The sequence below is a fragment of the Rana temporaria genome, chromosome 13 (assembly GCF_905171775.1).
Source record: "Rana temporaria chromosome 13, aRanTem1.1, whole genome shotgun sequence".
NCBI lineage: Eukaryota > Metazoa > Chordata > Amphibia > Anura > Ranidae > Rana > Rana temporaria.
The window spans coordinates 49,261,419-49,277,951 of NC_053501.1; the positions used below are offsets into that span (position 1 = coordinate 49,261,419).

Genomic DNA, 16,533 nt, shown 5'->3' on the forward strand with positions numbered 1-16,533 from the left:
GTTTTCCTTTACTTTACACAGCTGCTTTAAATGAATATCAATGACATGGTATTGATAAGAGCTATTTTATCTATGGAAAGTTCCTAAAACATGACCCGTTGGTGGTACTTGAGGACTGAGGTTGAGAACGACTGGTGTCGTTCCCAACCATATGAAAAATGTGACTGGGGGGTGGAAAGTAGAGTGAAGGGTATTGAAAGAAAAGAAAACGTTTAGGACAAAAGGAATTGGTGGAGGGTGAAAATTAGAAAAAATAAAATAAAAAAGGTCCTGACCCTCAGTAGTTGTCATGTACCTGGGTGTATTTGAACCAGGATTTTCCTGGTCCCACAGCTGCAGCCTTACCTGTTGTGCTACAGAGGAGATCTGGACTTTTGGGAATGTCCTTGCAGTGTTAAGTATTACCTTGGACTCACTAGCTCCACCTGCTGCCAGCTGTGGACAATTTTCTACTTCAATACTTTTTTTTTATTGTTTCCATACAAATACAAAGAGAAATTTACAAATCCGTTTTTTTTCCATACTTAGTGCATTTTATGTGCATACAGGAAATTAATTACAAACATTAAAAGTGTCCATTCGTCCCATTCCCCTGTGGACAATTTTCAATCAATGCAGCCCATAAATAGGATGCGATGCTATCACTCAGCGCCCGTTTATGTGGATTCGCTTCCTGGGTGTTCTGACTGCTTGTGATCTTGATCATCATCATCTTGAACTTCTGCCTGAATCCCTGACTACTCTCTAGCCTACTGATTTTGTACTTCACCGCCAGCTCGTGTATGACCTTTGCCTGCCTGACCACTCTCTGGATTTCAATCGTGTACCGCTCTGCCTGATCTGTTGCCAACCTAATCTGCCAGACTATGTTTTGCCTGAATCCTCAGCATACAAGTTCCACTACCTTACAGTAGTATGGGGGTTCTGATATCCAGGAACTGTATACCTTCAGCATCTCTCTTTCTGATTACTATTTCAGACAAAGCCCTCTGAAATATGCAGCCAGGGAGGGGTTAGGAATGAGGATGATCTCTCAGTTGAGAGTAAAAATTTTAGTTTGAGCTGTTGAACCCTGTATACAACAGGCTTTTTATACAAATAATTTAGGATAGACAGGTAAACATATATAAAAAAAATGGACAAAGGGAACCACATACTTTTTGAAAATGTTAATGTAAAATATTAATGGCGGTATTTAACCACTTCCCGACCTCCTCATGTACATTTACGTCGGCAGAATGGCACGGACAGGCACATCAACGTACCTGTACGTGCCTGCCTAGACGTGGGTGGGGGGTCCGATCGGGACCCCCCCCCGGTACATGCAGAGGTCGGGTCCGCTCGGGGAGCGATCCGGGACGACGGCGCGGCTATTTGTTTATAGCCACTCCGTCGCGATCGCTCCCCGGAGCTGAAGAATGGGGAGAGCCGTGTGTAAACACGGCTTCCCCGTGCTTCACTGTGGCGGCGCATCGATCGAGTGATCCCTTTTATTAGGGAGACTCGATCGATGATGTCAGTCCTAAATCTACACCCCCCTACACTAGTAAACACATACACAGTGATCCCTAAATGTTACAGCGCCCCCTGTGTTTAACTCCCAAACTGCAACTGTCATTTTCACAATAAACAATGCAATTTAAATGCATTTTTTGCTGTGAAAATGACAATGGTCCCAAAAATGTGTCAAAATTGTCTGAAGTGTCCGCCATAATGTCGCAGTCACGGAAAAAATCGCTGATCGCCGCCATTACTAGTAAAAAAAATAAAAAAAATAAAAATGCAAAAAAACTATCCCCTATTTTGTAAACGCTATAAATTTTGCGCAAACCAACCGATAAACGATTATTGCGATTTTTTTTTTTACCAAAAATATGTAGAAGAATACGTATCGGCCTAAACTGAGGAAAATAAATGTTATATATGTTTTTGGGGGATATTTATTACAGCAAAAAGTAAAAAATATTGCATTTTTTTCAAAATTATCGCTCTATTTTTGTTTATAGCGCAAAAAATAAAAACCGCAGAGGTGATCAAATACCACCAAAAGAAAGCTCTATTTGTGGGGAAAAAAGGACGCCAATTTTGTTTGGGAGCCACGTCGCACGACCGTGCAATTGTCTGTTAAAGCGACGCAGTCCCGAACTGTAAAAACCCCTTGGGTCTTTAGTCAGCATATTGGTCCGGGGCTTAAGTGGTTAATATTTATGAAAATTATAAAAATCTAATATTCAAAAAATGTGCTTCACAAAATTCATACACATGAATTATAAGTCCCAAATAAATATAAAGTGCTATAAGCAAAGTTGATAACCAAAGAAAATAGTGTGTCAATACAGGAACTCAGATGATCCTATAAACGAGCAGACACTTCACTACGTGTGAAGACCAGCATACAAAAACTGCTCAGCAGGAGTGATTACACCCTCCCGAGGCATTGATCGTGGTATAACTGAGATGCTGTTTTATTCTTTGTACTTGTGAGTAGTTACCTTATTTTATTAAAGGGGTTGTAAAGGTAAAAAATAGCTTTCTTTACCTTAGTCCTGCAGTCCTGCAGTGCTATGAGTAAACACTAAGTTAGTGTGAAATGCGTAAGATGTCCTGGGTTTCGTTGCTGTGACTTGTAGTGCCTGTTTCCATTTCTTACAATCCAGCTACGTTGGATTGGAGTGCGGCTGTCCTAATTATCTTTTGTAAACAGTACAATCTCTGTATTTGTGGACGATATTAAGCTAAGCAGGGTAATAACTTCTCCGCAGGATGTGAAAACCTTGCAAGTAGATCTGAGCAAATTAATGGGGTGGGCAACTACATGGCAAATGAGGTTTAATGCGGAAAAAATGTAAAATAATGCATTTAGGTGGCAAAAATATGAATGCAATCTACTTACTGGGGGGAGAAACTCTGGGGGAATCAAGGATGTAAAAGGACCTGGACCTCCGAGTAGATGATAGGCTCATCAATGGCATGCAATGCCAAGCTGCTTCTAACAAAACAAACAGAATATTGGCATGCATTAAAAAGCTGATTAATTCAAGCGATAAAGCGATAATTCTCCCACTATACAAGACTGGTCCGACCTCACATGGAGTATGCTGTCCAGTTCTGGGTACCAGTGTGCTGTAAATGGAGCGAGTACAGAAAAGGGCAACAAAACTAATAAACGGACTGGAGGAAGTTGGTTATAAAGAAAGGTCACGAGCACTGAACTTATTCTCTCTGGAGAAGAGACACTTGAGAGGGGATATCATTTCAATTTACAAAAACCATACTGGTGACTCCACAATAGGGATAAAACTTGTCAGCGAAGGGGTGTTTAATAAGACACTTGGGCACTAATTAAAATTAGAAGAAAAGAGGTTTAATCTTAAACTGCATAGAGGGTTCTTTACTTTAAGAGCGGGAAGGATGTGAAATTCCCTTCCACAGGCGGTGGTTTCAGTGGGGAGCATTGATAGTTTTAAAAAACTATTGACTAAGCACCTGAATGACCACAACATATAGGGATATAAAATGTAATGTAATACAAAAGTACTCCCACGCTGTCAGTAGGTAAAGAATGTAGGGTACTGCTGCAAACACCTGGTAATCTATCCTAATAGAACAATATAACACATGAAAAAAGGTGGTGGTGTCTGCGCTGTGTAGCAAGAAAAGGGGAAGGGGAGAAAGGAGGCGGAAGTTAAGTGACTATGGTGCACTTAATATGTGAAAAAATAAAAAGATAACCTCATATGACCACTAGGTGATCCAAATACCTCAGATCTATACCTAAGTGGATGTGTGAAACGAATATCATAAATCATACAACATAATGCAGTGAATAACAAAAATGCAAATACAAACAATATACATGCCAAATAACATGAAAGACACACACAAGCACAAAAATATGCACAGAAAATGGGAGTGGATGAATAAATGAATGAAAAAAGTCTCTAATAGTGATCCCAAAGCCAAGTGTTGAAGGATGAGGAAACTTCAATGTGCAAAACACCTCTTGTGGCTCTTAGCAGCTCACCTCACGGCTGTTGCTCTGACAGCCTAATAATCCACAGCTACATAAACACCAGATGGTTCGATATGCCTGAGAGTGCAGTAAGACGACCCAGTTCCAGGTATACACATGTGGAGAGACAACAGGGGGGTATATAGCATAACCCTGTAACCCTACTGGTAGCTCGAATGGATAGAACACCAATGCACTCACTCAAAGTAAAAGGATGGTGGACCTATCTCCACGAGCGCCGAGCTCGCAATAGAGTCCTGCGTGTCCTTTCCTGTCCCTCCTTGCCTCCTTGACTGGCTTATGCAGTGAATAGTTGCTCAAAAAGTGGCAGTGAAATAAGGAAAAGAAGGGAGACACATTGCGTAAACCCCGTATTGGGAACAAATTTATTGGTAAGAAACAATATAAAAACTCACATTAGCAGCAAAACGCGGTGACACACATTCACGAGCGCCGAGCTCGTCTGCCGGCCGCCAGATGGTGCTGTGCTCCAATCCCGACGCGTATCGTCACATGACTTCATCAGGGGATAACGCTGGGTGCATTGCATGGATTTAAATAGTCTGCAGAATTGAACGCCCGGCGACCATTTTCTCGGAGCCCGCTATACCACAATCAGTGTCCATAGGCATATGGATATCGGCATCAGGCTTAGGCAACATGGCGAATTGTATTATGTCCTATGGACACTAATAAAATGTAATGCTGACATATAACACATAGGATAGACGTGTGTCTTTTTTCAACCTCACCTACTATGTAACTATGTAACTAAGAAATCAGGGAAACTCTCCAAAAGCAACACAGACCTAAATTACATTTTTTTTTTCTTTTTTTTTGTAGAGTAGGGGAGGCTCATTCTGTTTGTGACCCAGTTGCAAATTTCCCACTCACTTTCTGTCTGGTGAAACAGTTGTCATTGAGACAGAAAGTGTGGGTGAACCTTGTAACCCTTTGTATATTCTGTCCAAAACTCAGAGAGTGGCCCAACATTCAGTTTAACTGTTTAGAAACATAGCTCTACTTGCTCTGTAAGGTGCCCTATTTTAAGCATAGGATTCAAGCCTAGTACACACAGGCCAAATGTCAGGTGACATCAGCCAGTTCAATAAAAAAAAAAGCAGTTGTCATTTGGCCCATGTGTATGGCAGCTGGTTCGACAGAAGCTGGCCATTCGGCTTACTTCTGTCAGAAGAGCATGGTGGAAAACCAGTAACAGACCGGCTCCCGATCAGTGCTTTCAGCCAATGGCTAAGAGCACTGACCAGAGTGTTCTGGAAGGGGGGCGTCCCCCTGACAGAACCCAACCCCGCTGGGTTTAACAAACAAAAAAAACTCATGGTGTGTACTAGGCTTAAGCCTCAGTTTTCCTTGGTCAGATTGTTCAATTTATCTCATATTTACACAAAAAGCTGTTCACTAGCTACCTCTCTACATAAAAAAGAATACCTCCCTCCATTTCCTTCTCCATCCTTGTAGCTTACTATTTTAATGCCTTGTCATCAAGATAAACTATGTATATGCCGGTGTAAGCTTGTATTTTTATTGCATATAATGGGTAAAGGAGTAAAATAGTGTTATGATCACCATGTATAAATACATATGTGGTCAATACAGAGAACGTGGTGTACATGTACTTACCAAAGGCCATCACAAAGGACAAGGGGGGCACTACATTTTCTGAAAGAAAATAAATGTAACCTTTAAATATAGTAAGGATTCTTCACAGTAAGAGCTGTGAACATGTGGAACAGACTTCCTCAAGAACTAGTTTTGGCTATAAAAGGCCTGGATTATTTTCTAAATGCACAAAATATAACTAATATTTGTAGGTAATAAGACCAGGGGTAGTTACTTTTGTTTTTTTCCCTTATTCTGGATCAACCGAGGGTATAAGATTTAGTATATGGAGGTTTTCTCTTTGTGTGTTTTTTTTTCTAATTTTTTTGGTTGAACTAGATGGACTTGTGTCTTTCTTCAAACATACTAAGTGTACAATGGAAAACAGGACTAAACTCAGCGATACTTACTTTTTTTTCAATGTTATGATGCCTGCAAATTCACATATCTTCTCTGTGGTTTCTTCCTGGTGCCAGTCCTTAGCCATCTTGATTGGCTGTCCATAGGGTGACATCACTCAAATGCATATCCAGAAATGCAGTCATCCCAGCACACAAACGCATTGCTGGAATGTAATCTGAGCTGCACATGCTTAATGTAGATTCTGCAGAAGACAATGAGCCAGAAGGTGGGTTTATTATATTGCAAAAGAGACTTTGCATGTCTTTTCTGCTATAAACAAATTTCCTACCCACAGATTTTTAATATTAGACTTTAGTTCCACTTTAAGACAGAGATTAACTGTGAGTATGCTTATCTTCAGATGGTAGAGCTGGTTTAGGAAAGGATCAGATTAAATCCTTGAATTTTACTTAGGGGATGTTTGTGTGTAGTACGTGTGACTATTGGGCCAAAAAACACCTTTTATTATGAGACCATATATAGATTACAATAGACGTAGTGGATGGTTGAGCCTGATGAAAAGGTATGGCGCTCAATGTCAGGGAAGGAAAATGCCAACATTCTTACCATACACTCAGTCAAATACTGCAGTTTCATCAGATTCATCCACAGTGCTTAAAAAAAATCAATATCTAAAATAAGTCTTGGCAGCTCTTGCACAACCAATGGTAGCAATAAACTAATTTCTTCTGACCAGGCATGAAAGAGTTTTCTATTAGTCTGCCCTGATTTCATATACAGTGCCTATAGGATGCATGTCTTCTACACTGATGAATCATGTCTCAAATAGATTGCTCCCTTGAGACTGCGTTATTTTATAGATTTCTCCAGTTAAAAGTACCATTAAATGTGCTTTAATGCATGCCATGCCAATCGTCATCACTCTGCCTCAAGCCAGATGTACACTATAACCTATCTATCCACGCATCCTATTCTCCTTGTTAATCATCCTTTAAACCTGCATTATTTTATTTGCAAAATTTTAATTGGCATTCTTGCATATTGTATTGTTATTATAGAATGGTCACTTTAGTCCTCAAAAATAAAACAGTCAAGCTTGTCTTAAAGCGGTGGTTCCCCCTAAAACAAATTTCTAACAATACATTCGTAAGACCCGTTACACTGCGGGTAGGCTGGCTTTTGTTTTGTTTTTTTTAGTACATACCTCGATATCGCCGTATCCTCCCTTGGCGGTGGGCGTTCCTAGTTGATTGACGTTCCTCCGACGGGCGCATACTGCGCGTCACGACTTTCCGACAGAAGCCGAACGTCATTGCGCAGGCGCCGTATAGAGACGTGCCCGTCGGAGGAACGTCAATCAACTAGGAACGCCCACCGCCAAGGGACGAAACGGCGGTATCGAGGTATGTACTAAAAAAACAAAACAAAAGCCAGCCTACCCGCAGTGTAACGGGTCTTACAAATGTATTGTTAGAAATTGTTTTAGGGGGAACCACCCCTTTAACTAGCTATGCTGTTTTGTTTGCTACTTTATGTATTGACATACCTCCTTAGACCCATTTTGCCTGGACAGTATGGTCACCTGCTGACTTGGAAAACATCCAGAGGCACCTTTAATCTTCAATAAGACACAGAAGTGGAATCCAAAGCAACTTTACCTCAGCTAATTGCAATGCTGAGGATGTTTTTCCAGTCTGTTGAAGTGTAAGAAGACAACAGCTTTCCTAAGCCCTGTCTCTGCAAAGTACTAACACTGACTGAGGGAACCTAGAAAAAATGGATGGACCCGAAAAATAGAAAAAAAGAAGCTCCTCCTCGATGGGAGGCATCACGCCGACTGCTGTCTTTTCGCTGTTATAAAGGCAAGGGCGGGGCCACCCGGCGACGTAACCGAGTGACCCCACTCCTTCTGACATCATGTGCCATCAGATGGGGCCGGGGTCACCTGGTTACGTCAGCAGGTCACCAGGAAAAGACAGCAGTTGGCAGGACGCCTCCCATCAAGCTTTTTTTCCCTATTATTCTGTTCCTCCTGTGCCGTGATTGAAGAAGGATAAACACCACGGGACTATTTTTTTATTTTTTTACCACTTCCATACTGGGCCTATTCTAACACTGCTCTCCTACATGTAAAAATCATCATTTTTCTTGCTATAAAATTACTCACAACCATCTAACATTATATATGTTTTTTTAGCAGACACCCTAGGGAATAAAATGGAGGTCATTGCAAAAATTTGCACAACATTTTTTTGGAAGAAATAACTGTTTCATGTATTCAAAAATAACAAAACAGTAAAGTAAGCCCAATTTTTTTCTTTAATGTGAAAGATGATGTAACACCAAGTAAATAGATACCCAACATGTCATGCTTTAAAATTGCGCAGACTCATGGAATGGCGCTAACTTCGGTAATTAAAAATTTCCATAGGTGATGCAATTTTTTTACAGGTTACCAGTTTAGAGTTACAGAGGAGGTCTAGTGCTAGAACTATTGTGCATGCTCTAACGCATGCGGCGATACCTCAAATGTGTGGTTTGAACGGCATTTACATATGTGGGTGGGTCTCACGTGTGCATTCACTTCTGAGCGCGAGCTACCGGGGACAGGGGCTGTAGAATCTGTCTCACTTTACAAGGCTATTAAATATAACTAGATTATTATCCCGAAATATATTTACGGATACCCTCCTATCTATTGCAGAACTGGATTCATTGGTCTACGCCTATAACTAGCTAGTCTGTTAAGACACACACACTGCTGTTGGTATAATTAACATCTTTTGTTTATTCCCAAGAACATAGAGATATTCCAACTTCACACATTAAACAGCACAATACATATATACAAGAGAAATTCAAAGATACTTATCACACATGGTTTCATCAAGGAGCCTAGAGCTCTCATGAGCATGTGGCAGGATCCAAGAGGTAGACCAAAAAGGGAAAACTTACTCTCCGGTGTGTGCTTTTACCAACAAACATTCCCCCTCACCCAAAACCACCTACATTTGCCTGTCCAATCAGAGAACGCCAAGCCATTCCTTCTCCTCCCTTTGAAGCTTCTAGTCACACCAGGTGGCTTAGTCCTAGACCTTTGTTATGCGAATTCTGATATGTTACCAAGCTTTTACTGTAAAGTCCAGACCTATGATTAAGCCATGTTTGGTTCTCCAACAGGGGCGTTTTAAATTTTTTGTTTTTTATTGTTTATTTTACTTTATTTTTTATTTTTACACTTTCTCTTTTACATTTTTTTATCACTTTTTTTTCCTATTACAAGGAATGTAAATATCCCTTGTAATAGGAATGGTGTGTGACAGGTCCTCTTTATGGAGAATAAGACCCCACATCTCTCCCCCAGGCTGGAAAGCATGAAATAAAATAAAAAATCACAATCTCATGCTTATCAGTTTACAATCACAGCCCGGACGTGACGTCATAACACTACGCCCGGGCCTCTGACGGTCATAGAAATGACTGGTGACCAATCGGTCACCAGAAATCTCTATGGTCGTCATCTGCTGGTGGGCGATTCTTTCCCTGGGTCCTTGATGGCACGGGAGAGCCCAGAGAAGCACTGGATGGCAGCGGGAGGGGGGATGTCCTCTTCCGTCGCCTGTAAGAATTCTTTGATCGGTTATCTGCTCACCTCCCATCAATCTAATCCCAGTATCACATTCACTTCTTATTCCACCTCAACATAGTTAGAAGAAAATTTCAGCCATTCCGCCCAAACTTTCTCAAATTTTTTGGGGCAACCTCTAGCAGTGTAGGTCAGTTTGTACATTGGCACCAACTGGTTCACTAGGCCCATCCAATATTGCAGTGAAGGAGGGGCCGGGTCCCTCCATCTGAGAGCTATTGCCTTTTTGGCATAACAGAACAGCGCCTTCCTTGATTCAGACAACCCCTCTTCCTCCAGATCCCCCAACAGGTACCTGCCTGGAGAATAGATATTCGGGAGGGACAGAGTATCCTCCAGATACTGCAGAATCGCCTTCCAGAATCTCACCACATGGGGACACAGCCACACCATGTGAAAAAAGTCGCCCACTGCACCTCTGCATCTATAACACTCCGGCGTATCCAGCATTCCCATCTTATGTAAGCATTGCGGGGTGTAATAAATTATATGCAAATAATTCAATTGTATCAGCTTGTCTTGTGCTGACAACATTGATGGCAGCAACGAATCCAGTGCCTCGACCCAGGACTCATCCGACAAGGATGGAACATCAGCCTTCCATTGCACCGCCACCCTCTCCATTCTGGCAGAAGCGGATGTCAGCAGGGAAAAATAATATCTAGAGACAAGCTTAGAATGATCCTCTTCAGCTATCATTTTCTCCGTACAGGAAGGGAGAAGTAACACCTCTTCCCCCCCCCCCATATTGGGCCCGCGCTGCATGACGCAGCTGCAGATATCGGAAAAATTAATTATTGGGCAGTTTATATTCAGACTTCAGGTCCACAAACGATCTGAACCTTCCGTCCCTAAACAATTGGTGGGCATACTTGACTCCGTACACAGCCCAGCATGCGCCATCTGGGATTTTGCATATTTCCTTCAGCTATGGATTGTGCCACAATGGGGCATTCGGAGAACCAGACAGGCTGGCAACTCCCATGCTCGTAGTGCACATATGAAATATCTTATAAGACAGTTTCAGTATACCCGCACCCTGTACCCGATATGGGCCATTCCGATACAGAACATTAATTAGGGCCTCATAGGAATGCACCTGAGCTGCCTGGGTAGCCACCAAGGCATTTTGCAACCTCGGGAAGCCCCACCAATGCACATGCGTCAACTGAGCCGCAAGATAGTAGCACTGCAAGTTTGGTAATGACAACCCTCCCACCCGTATCGGCAAATATAAGGTATCCAAGGACACCCTAGCTGGTTTAGCTCCCCATAGGAAGGGGAGAAGCAACGCATTGATATCCGTAAACTGCTTCTTAGGTATGTATATTGGCGCATGCCAGAGCACGTAGAGAAATCTAGGGAGATAAATCATTTTGAATATATTTACTCTACCCAGGAGGTTAAGGGGCAGCGTACTCCAGAATTGCAGACTCTCCCTGAGGCGCGCCACCATCGGGAGCAAGTTATTCTTTATATATGTATTCAGTGGCAGTTGTATCTCAATTCCCAGGTATCGAAAGCAGGGGACCACCTGTAATGGGATCCCCGGGGGGATTAGAGGCGCATATTCGGGGGAAAATGGGAGGACCACAGACTTACTCCAGTTCACCTTGAATCCAGAGTACTTCCATATCCAGAGATTCTATCCAATGCATTTGTTAAGGAGCCCTCAGCTTCAGCTAAGTACAGCAGCATGTCGTCAGCGTAGAGTGATGTTTTGTTCCTCCCTGTCATTAATAGTACAGCCCCTGATCTCTTCATCCGCCCTCAAGAGGGCCGCCAGAGGTTCTATAGCAGGGGCAAACAGCAGGGGCGACAATTGGCACCCCTGCCTAGTGCCTCTAGCTAACTCAAAGGGCTCCGTAACAATATTGTTCACCCACAGACGAGCCACTGGTGCAGCATACAATAGTCTCATCCAAGCTATAAATTTGGGACCAAATGCAAACCGACCAAGGACCGCTATCAGATATGGCCATTCAATTGAGTCAAAAGCTTTATGTGTGTCTAATGACACCACTATTCTGGTGTCAGGAGTGGGCCCTTCAGTTTGTAAAATAGTAAAGCGTCTTCTTAAGTTTATTGCCGTTGAACGGGTTGGTATAAAACCTGTCTGATCAGGATGTATAATTGAAGCTATGACCTTATTCAGACGAGCAGCTAAAAGTTTAGCTAGGATTTTAGCATCCACATTAATTAGTGAAATAGGCCTATATGACTCACATAGCTCATGGTCCTTGTGTAGTTTCCAATCCGCCATCTTGCTTACGAACTGCGCCATCTTTCTCTCCAACCCACAACCAGGCCCACGTGGCAGCACTTCTTTATCCTCCTCTGCAGAGCAGGAACGCCACCCCCTGCCAACAGATTGGTGCAAATACTTTCTGGAAACTTTCATGCCCGCCTTCTTCTCACTGCGGCATGCCAAAACTGTATTGGAGTCCATTATGAAGTCTGTTTTAACCCTCACAGCGCTGACGGGAAGTGTCAAAAGACCAGGCTGATCCTCTACCATGAGCAATGAGACTTGTTGGTTCTTCCCCACATTGTTAGTATGCACAATAACACAGTCGATGAGAAGTACAGATGTTACTTGTCACCTTCCCACGGAGCCAGATGAAATCCTGGTGGAGCTGTAGCTGGTTTCTATGGGTGACTGCTGCGAGGATAATGCCTTTGCCCCATGTTTGGCGCCAAATGTAGAAAGATCTCAGGCCTCCTTTAGTCTAATGAGAACCTCCAGAGCCAAGAGCTGCTGACATCCTTCCGTATAATGTGGGTTGTAAAGCATAGTGGGTGTAATGCAAAATAGATTCATTGGCACCAGACACTTTTTGAATGCAAAGAGATTTTATTTCTCTTGAACAGAACTTTGGGAGAGATTGTTAGTGCCAGGACACCCTTAGGTAGTTGCAATGTTAATTAGCAGACTCTGATGCCGCGTACACATGATCAATCCATCTGATGAAAACGGACCGATGAACCGTTTTCATCGGTTAACTGATGAAGCTGACTGATGGTCCATCACGCCCAGACACCAATCGTTTAAAAAAACGATCGTGTCAGAACGCGGTCACGTAAACCACGTACGACGGCACTATAAAGGGGAAGGTCATATCCAATGGCGCCACCCTTGGGGCTGCTCTTGCTTATTCTGTGTTACTGCGTGTTAGTAAAAGTTTGGTTTGAGCCGATTCGCGCTTTTCAGTCTCCATGCTTTAAAGATCGTTTTCTCGGGTTCAGTTTGGGCTTGTGGGTTCATATCTGTTTTTCAGTGCTTGCAGTCAGGTCGTATCTGTTTTGCAGTGCGTTCCTGTCTGCTCGATTGCTGTTTTTCAGTTTGTTCTATACAGACCTTGTTGTACTTGGTTGCTTTCTGTTTTAAGTGTTCTTCCATCATGCAAGTGATACAGAAGGTCTATATTAAGGTAAGTTGTCTCCTTTCACATCACAATCTATATATGTCTTAAATTTATGCTAATGTCTTGTATATCGTGCATCATTCCCTAATTACCATGATTGTAATATGCTGTGAATGTCCCCTTTGTCCCCATGCATGTTTTAAGTTTTGAATGCTCCTTTTTTGGCCTACATGCATATTTCCCTTCACTAACCTGTCCAGCATGCTATCCTAGGCCCAAACACACCTAGCCTAGTCTGTTTTCAATTTTTTTTGTCCGCTCCATTGTAGTTCTGCCCCCCCCCCTTAAAATGATTAATGGCACATCAGAGGGGTGAGGAGTCTGATAATTGGGCCTATTAGCACTCCACTAATAAATGTTATACTGATGTTGGACAAGGATGTCTTTGTATTGTGATTGCAATGTTTATGTGCCAAAGTACAATTTTTTTTTTGTTTGACTCCACAGTTTCCTTCCACGCCACAGGAATGGCAGACTGTGACTTCCCAATTGGCCCAGCGGTAGGACTTCTCTAACTGTGGAGGGGCAATAGATGGGAAACACGTCTGCATAGTGCCGCCACCCTGTTCGGGGTCATACTATTTCAACTACAAAGGTTTTCATAGTATTGTGTTGATGGTGTCGGCACAGTATGAGTTTTTGTATGTGAACGTGGGGAAGAACAGCCAGATGTCAAACGGTGGAGTCTTTGCGCAGATGGAGTTTGCCCACCGTCTCCAGACTGGTGGCCTGGCCCTGCCACGGGATGAAGACAATGTGGAGGGACTCCCTTTTGTGTTTTTTGTCGCTGATTGAAGCTTTCGGGCTTGGACCACACCTCATGAGTCAGTTTCCCCAGAGGACTCTCACCCCGGAGAGGAGGGATTTTAATTACCGGCTGGCCAGAGCCCAGAGGGTTGTCGAGAATGCCTTTGGGATAATGGCCAGATGATTCCGGCTGTTCCAGACAGCCATCCACATGGCGGACTATAAACTGAACACTGTCATTTTTTCTGCTGCATTTTTCATAATTATTTGTGCAGGCATTCAGAGACCTACCTTTCAAACATTGGGCCTGAGACCAGACAATCATCTGAGAACCTGACTGGCCTGGACACTGGTCGTACTGGATTGGCCCCCCGAACTGCTCGAGATGCCCGTGATATATACGTGGAGTACTTCACTGGTAGGGGGGCCATTGCTATGCCAGACCATATTTCTTTGAAGACAAACACAAAAAAAAGACAGAGGCGCATGTCCCAGCTGGAGGAAGAGTGTCTGCAGGTCATTAGGGAGGCAGCTTCCATCATGAGGGCCCCCTTAACCCTGTTGAGGGCTACAGCACCTACCTTGCTGACGAGCTGCAAAAAATGGATGAGCGACAACGGGCCCTGGCAGAGAATATGATGCGATTCATCGACAAATATTGCACTTTTAAAAACCTGTGGGTAATCAAAAATCCATCCTATTCTAACAAGAATGTTCGAAGGGCAACAATTGACCAATTGGTCACTTATATGCACACATGGATACCAGAGCTAACTTCCACCATGATAAACAATAAAATCAATAACATGAGGAATGCTTACAAGAAGCGTTTGATACAGGTCCGTGCTTCTCGGAGGTCAGGAGCAGCAGCAGATGAAGTACAGGAGCCCAAGCTGTGGTACTATAAACACCTCTGTTTTCTGTACGATCAGATCGAGGCCAGAGAATCACTTTCCAGTATTCCTTCCACCCTTCCCTCCACCGTTCCCTCCAGCATTCCTTCCACTGTTCCCGCCACCCCTGCAGAGGTGGCTGAGATTGAGGAGCCAGATCTGAACAGATCTGAAAATCTTCAGTCAGGTATAGTAGTTTACAACATATTTCTTGGCCTCAAATAATTTTTGGTTTAACAAGATGTTTTTTGAACCAAAATGAAAGCTTAAAAACCCAAACAAAAGTCGTGGGCAGAAAATATAGTGACAGGGATGCCAACTGCAGGGGTCAGAATGAGAGTCTGTTCAATTTACCAAAAAAACTAACAAAAAAATGCAACAGTTATGAGCTTTAAAATGTGTGTGCTTGATGAAGCCAAAAAAAAACATGTCCCTTTTTTAGACACAGGAAGAGATCAGCCAAGAGGAGGAGGCTCCGGAAGAGACAGCCAGGAGGAGGAAGGGGTGAGTGGCAGACAGGAGGAGGCTGGGCTGAGTGACAGTCAGCAGGTGCCCAGGCCCAGTCTCCTCCTCCTGCTGCCACATTCTCACCACCTGCAAGGGGCCGTGGAGGGAGCCGTGGAAGGAAGGCTGCAAGGAAGACCAGAAAATGAATCCGTGACTTCAAGCTGATCTGCCAGAAAACAGAGGTTGTTGTTGTAGTAACACAGCTTGAGGTTAGGTATGACATCTGCTGCTGCTTCTGATCTCTGGGATTTGGGGAGTACATTGTGACCCCAATTAGAGGTTATTGATTTTGATGTTTATCATGGTGGAATGAGCCTTTGGGCTCCAAAGTCTACATAGATTTGGCTGAGTGATCAATTGTTGCCCTTCATGTTTAATTGTTTGAACCTGAATAAATGGAGATTTAATTTAAGTTAAATACTTGTCTATTGTGTTTTTCTGGTGAATAGCCATAAAATATTTCATAAATACATTGTGTAATTTACAAAGGACACAACCTCCTTGGGGGGGGGGGGATTTTGGTGTGATAACTTGATAAAAAGAAACACCTGAAATTTAAAATTTACAAAAAAAAAAAGAAATGTGGAGATCTGGTTTTTTTTTGTTGAAAAAAAAGGATTATTCATGAGATCACAAGCCAAAAATAAAAGAAGTCAGTATGGGAGAACTCTGTCAAAATACCATCAGCAAAACAACGTCTTTATTCTAGCAATAGAACGAAGAAAAAAATGCGCTGCAATAAACAAGAATCTAATTTTAAAAATGTAGAATGTGCCATCTCCAAAACGAACGCGAGTATTTAAAACAAGTTTGCTTTTTTTTAACCGATGGTTAAATAACCAATGGCGCTCACACACGATCGGTTTTGACAGATGAAAACGGTCCATCAGACCATTCTCATCGGTTTAACCGATCGTGTGTAGGCGGCATGAGACTTCTACAGGTAGACAGCCATGCAGGGAGAGGCATCCAGCAAGACGTAGTGTCTAGAAATGCTGTCTCCTATGGCAATAGTCTTAGAACAGTTCCTAACACAACTTTCTACACAGTGACTTCTTGTAGGTTCTCAACCCACTGAGGTCCCAGTCTCTCTCACTAGACTTGCTGATTCACTGCCAGCGAATCCCTTGAGCTCTTCCAATCTTCACCTAAGTATCCTCCTCAAGTGTCACCCCTGCTTCTCTGCTGGGTCTCTAGCTTGGCACTCCAGATACTCCAGAAGAGTGATTACAAGTGTTAGTTTCACAGTGGATCAATGGGATACAGTGGGATACAGTGGCTGCTTTACTAGTTTGTTAACAGTCAAACTCTGGTACTAAA

General features: G+C 42.9%; 1 protein-coding gene across 2 annotated transcripts in view; it reads left to right on the forward strand.

Moving 5' to 3' along the window:
• The window catches only part of RGS6 (regulator of G protein signaling 6), a 427,599-nt gene that overhangs the window by 287,830 nt on the left and 123,236 nt on the right, over nt 1-16,533 (forward strand). The gene's annotated exons all lie outside the window — the stretch shown is intronic.